This window comes from Chionomys nivalis, chromosome 13 (genome assembly GCF_950005125.1).
Source record: "Chionomys nivalis chromosome 13, mChiNiv1.1, whole genome shotgun sequence".
In the NCBI taxonomy this organism is placed as follows: domain Eukaryota; kingdom Metazoa; phylum Chordata; class Mammalia; order Rodentia; family Cricetidae; genus Chionomys; species Chionomys nivalis.
The window spans coordinates 12,978,712-12,984,561 of NC_080098.1; positions in this window are offsets into that span (position 1 = coordinate 12,978,712).

Here is a 5,850-nt window from a genome sequence, read left to right on the forward strand (position 1 = left end):
GTGTGACTTTAAATGTCCGGCCCTCCTGCATCAGCCCCTCAAATGAATAAATAGCACACTCAGCTCCAGCGCCAAGCAAGTCTCCTTAGCCACTGTGCTCCTTCCAAGTCACTGGATTCTAGAAAAAAATGTGGCAAACACTAGGCACTGGTGAAATGTTTGCTGAATATATAATGTTTCTTCTGATCGTGTCTCCAAATTCTGGAGGTACTTTTTTCCCCCTTCAACTTCTAGAGTCCACTGGCATAAGATACTCCCAGTTAAAATTACAGAAAGCTTCCTTTTCTTCTCCATTGAAACAGAAAGTCAATTATAAAATTAACGCAGACTTCCAAGGATGGAGGATGCCTTATAAAGCCTTAGAGAAGATGGGGCTGGAGAGACAGTTAAGAGCACTTGTTACTCTTGCAAAAGACCCAGGTTTGATTCCCAGCACCTACATGGTAGCTCGTACCTATCCATAGCTCCAGTTCCAGGAGATCTGATGCCGTTTTCTGACCTTCATGGGTACCGAACATGCGTGTGTGTGTGTGTGTGTGTGTGTGTGTGTGTGTGTGTGTAGGCAAAACATTCATAAGGATAAAGTAAAGTAAATAATAAGATTTAGGACAACTTTGAAGAATACAGTAGGAGGTCATTCACTGTCAGCCTCTGGGACTGCTGGGGTGGTGAAGACAAGGTAATTCCTGTGAGCAGGGAGGCAATCTGTGTGTAGAACAGAACAGAAACACAAGAGTAGCACTGTGTGTATGGTTATCTGATTCAAGATGCAGGTGACACTGGAGGGCAATGAGGAAAACATTGGTGCTGGATCAATTAGATAGTGCTAGGGAAAAATGTACCTCAACCCTTTATTTTACACCCTATATGAAAATAAATTCTAGATAGCTGCACATAAAGGAGAACACAGAAGAAATCCTTCTGACGGTGCCATGAGCAAGTGTTTACTCACCCTTCAAACAGGCGACCACACAAGACCACAGAAAAAGGGTTTACCAGGGTTATATTGAATTAAAAAGTCTATTCATCAAAAGAAGCTCTTAAGGGCTGAAGAGATGGCTCAGTGGTTAAGATCACTAACTACTCTTCCAGAGGACCTGGGTTCAATTTCCACCACCCATATGGTGACTCATAACTGTCTGTAATTTCAGTTCCAGGGAACCTGACACTCATGGCTAAACACCAACTCATGTAAAAAATAAAAATAAGTATGTTTTTAAAAAAGAAACCCTTAAGAGAATTAAAAGAAGTTACATGATAAGATACCTGTAACCTCAGTGCTAAAGAGGTTGGTTGATGCAGAAGGATTTCAAGGCCAGTCTGGCATACACAAGCAAGATCCTGGAGAAAGAAGTGTTGGTGGGGTTGAGAGAGAGAAACTACAGAATAAGAAAAGGCTAACAATACTATTCCTGACAAAGGAAGCATCTAGAATACATAAAAACTACTGTCAATCAAGGAAAAGAAACAATGGCAATTGGCAAATGGTCAAAAGACTAGAATAGACTTTCACAAAGATGATGTAAAAATGTCCGAAAAGCCTTTGAGATGCCTAACTCCATCGAACAATAGAAAACTCAAACTGAACCATACTACTTTTACCAAACACTTAAAGAACCTAGCATCAACCTGCTTTAGACTCTGGCAGGGAACAGAAGAGAAGGAGGCACCAAGTCATTCTGTGTGGCCAGTACTCTCCTGCTGAAGGCAAGGTTTGCAGGGGAAGAATCTACAGACGATGTTCCTCGTGGCTGTTCAAACACAACCCTCTGCAAATTCGTACCCATCCAAACCCATCACAGTAGGAGAATTAGATCCTGATTGAGTGGGTTATTTTCTCTTTGCCTTTGCTCAGGGTCTCACTATTTAGCTAGGGCAGGCCTGTGAATCTCAATCCTACTGTCTCAGGTTCGTGAGTGCTGGAATTCCAAGAATGTGCCACTATACCTGGCGTGTGGGTTTAACTAGAGAAACAAAGGTGGCTGAAACCCAAGATAATTAGCACACTACACCACAGGATTAAGGAAGAAAACCACAAGAGTTTCAATTGGGTTAATGATGAAGAAGAGGAGGAGGAAGAAGAGGAAAAGAGAGAAGACAACAACGATATTTGACAGAATCCTTTTATAAAACAGCAAGAAAAAAAAAGATCAGTAAGTTAGAGAAGTAGGGATAGCTGGGTGGTGGACACGCATGCCCTTCAACCCAGCTCTCAAGAGGCAGAGGAAAATCTCTGAGTTCAAAGCCACCCTGGTCTACCGAGAGAGTTCCAGGACAGCCAGGGCTACACAGAGAAACTCTGTCTTCAAACAAAACAACAAAAAACCTAGTAATAGAAGAAGCCTCCTTGTTACACTAAAGGGCACATTCCAGGGTACCTCAGAGGCAGCACTCTAGCCTTGCATGCACAGGGCCATGGACAATCACCAGCATGCGAGGAAGGAAAAGGGGAAACACGTTTGTAAAAGACTTGCAGCTAACACTGTCGTACAGTGTGCTCTTTCCCCTTAGATTAATAGCAAGATAAGAGTACTCATTCCAACCTCCCTCACTCGACAGTGTGCTTCGGGCTCTAGACAGAGTAATTAGGCAGGAAAAGGTAACAAAGGGCGTCTAATTGGGCAAAGAAGAAAGTAAAAGCAGAGATGCTCAAAGAAGGCAAAAGTCAGCACTGAAGCCAACAAGCTGCAAAGTGAAGGGTCAGCACTCAATAAAACAGGTTTGTTTTTATCTTGTTTTAAAGATGGGGTCCTGCTATGCTACCCAAGCCTGTCCTGCGCTCCTGGGCTCAAGTCATCCTCTGCCTCAGCCTCGTGAGTACCTAGGATTCCAAGTGCAGGCTACCGCACCTGACTGAAGCTGGTTTTATGTAAATCAACAATGAATAAAGAACTTTAAAAAAAAAAATCCCAAATTTATGTGTAAAGAGTTGGAAGACAAGACGTTGTTGTCTCCGTGTGACCCGGTGAAATGAACCAGAATAAGAAGCCATAGATATATTCCGAGGGTTGTGGGAAGGGGAAAAGAAGAGGGAGAGAGAATCAGAGAGAGTGATATCAGAAATTCGCACAGGCAGTCTGTCTGACAGGATGGAGAGAAAGACCGGGTACACACAGGAGGAAGGAAGCAAGGCTATAAGAGCTGGAGCAGCTGCACTGGGCACTGCGTGGAGGGGAATCTGAGGAAGCTTCCAGAAGGTAACCCAAACAGCCCTAGTGACTAGAGACGGAATCCTGCCCTCAGAACCAGCCCGCAGACCTGACAAGCCTAGTTGTGGGTTTTGGTGAGCAGATGAAGTTCTCCAGAGTGGAGAGGAGTCGTGCTCTGTTACTGTGTGACTCACAGGGCAGAGACCTCCTGCCATCTTGCAAGAGAACCTGTTTACAACTGAGCTACTCTGGGGGCCAGAGAAGGGCAAACAGGCACAAGACAGGAAGCTGGAATCTGCCGTGGCCTAAGGTAAGCGACAACTTCGGGAGGCAATAAGGAAGTGGGACACTCTAACAAGGGAAGGGGGCATTTGATGCAGGCGTGAAAGTACAGAAGGACAGGAAGCCCAAGCTTTGGTGCCTGGGACCAGACCTCATTAACTAAATAACCTTGGAGTGGACCGGCCAGGTCTGAGCTCAGTGGGAGGAGAGTAGCCACTCAAGCCCAAGCAGGCTCGTTCTCAACCACAGCTGAAACCCTCGGGCAAGGTCACAAATAGCTTAGAGGCCTAGGAAGGACAAAGGGACAAATCCTTTTCCTGTAGCAACACCAGTGCAGTGGTTCCTTTGACACAGAAGCACTTGGGAGACATTTTACAGCGAAAACATCAGCCACCTCAGGGAATAAGCTCAGAGCTCTAGGGAGGGTGAGAGAGCTCTGGGACGGTGGTGACCTGTAAAGCTAAACACGGCCAGCAGAGGCTCCTGGTACTCAAAGAAGGCAAGCTACGGAGGTGGAGGCAGCTGGCAGATAGCAGGCACTGGTCCAAAACAGGTTACCTACCAGCATAAGCCCTAGGAAAGACACAGCTACACGATCCCTAGAGAAACTGCGCCAGTCCCTCTCTCCCTCCCTCTCACTTACCCTCCTTCTTCTCTTCCTCCTTCCTTCTATCCCTCCTTTCTTCTTTCTTCCATTCATCCTTCCTTCCTTCCCTCCCTCCTTTTCTCTTTTTTCTCTTTAGAATTTCTTTCACCTCCTTTATTGCATTTTTATCAGTATTTTGACTTCTTAGTATCTTCAAAATATATTTTCATTTAATTCATCTATATGCATACATCTAATTTTATTTATATCTTTAAATTATTATTTTATTATTTTTCCTTTTGCATTCCCTTTATGTCTCTTTTTTAAAACCACTTACTTCCTTACTTTACTTTTAGAGGTATTTTGTTGTTGTTTTAAAAACACTCCTGTTTTTAATCCTTTTTGTTTGTTTTGTTTTGTTTTGTTTTTCGAGATAGGATTTCTCTGTGTAGTTTTGGAGCTTTTCCTGGCACTTGCTCTGTAGAATAGGCTGGCCTTGAGTTTATAGAAATCCACCTGCTTCTGCCTCCCAAGTGCTAGGATTAAAGGTGTGCGCCGCCACCATCAGGCTAATCCTTTTTTCTATGTTTATCTAAGTTTGTATTCAAACTTTCTTATTGCCACAAAAACTTTTTTCTCTAAAAAAATTTACTTTCTTCTCTTTCTTTTTCTCTTCTATAGCATTCATCTCCACTCCCCTTTGTTTAATGTATTTAATCTTGCTTCTCCTCTACTTCCTCCTTTTCCTTCCTTTTATCCGATTCATTCATTATTTCAACATTTATCCTGAACAATTTTAACTCCATAGCAGATTCTACATTAGGTTTCCTTTATAGTTATAGACTTTAGTGACGTACTCATGAGCCTTCACTAATTTTAACTGCATTTCTGCTTTGTTCAAGCTGGTGTTTGCTATTTTAATGACTTTCTGTGGTGGTCTGAGTAAGAATGGCTCCCATAAGCTCACATATTTAAATACTTAGTCATCACTTGAGAAGGATTAGAAGGTGTGGCCTTGGAGGAGGAAGTGTGTCACTGGCGGTGCAGGAGTTCAAAAGCCCAGACCTGTCCCGTGTCTCTCCTACTGCTTCTGCCCAGAACTCTCAGTTCCTCCTCCAGCACGGTGTCTGCCTGCATGCCAGCATTCTCCCTGCTGTGATGACAATGGAGCAAACCTCTGAAACTGCAAGGCATCCCCAAGCAACTCTTTTTTGTAACTCCTGCCACGGCGGTGCTGTCTCTTCACAGCAGCAGAACACTGGCCACGACAGTTTGTTTTCCTCCCTGAGTGGAGCTGGAGATCCGGATCCTGGGAGAAGGCTGCTCTATAACAGAATCACCAAATAAAACTGGAAGAGGCACCCACACCAGCAGAGGTACAAAAGCACCATAGAAACCCAAAGAACTGTAGGAGTGCAAGATAAACATGTACCAATAAGTGGAATAGGACAGAGTAACCAGAAATGACTTCACACAGTTACAGCCGCCACATGGCCCAGCTATCCAGCATCCCACTCCGCAGACACTTGCTCGGCCACTCTATTTACAATAGCTAGGAGACAGAAAGCTAAGTGTCCGTCAAGTGATGATTGAATAGGGGAAATTTGTACATCTATTCAATGGGACACTACTCGGCCATAAAGAATACTGAAAAGGCCAAATGTGCAGATAAACGGATGTGACCAAGTGGGGGAACTCAGACCCAGAGAGACAAGTTTACTCTTGCTTGTGTATTTGTAGAAAATAAGACATATTTTTTTCTTACTTCTGTACCTTAGTTATGAATTTTTTCTTCAGAATTTTTTTGAGACAGGGTTTTTCTGTGTAGTTTTG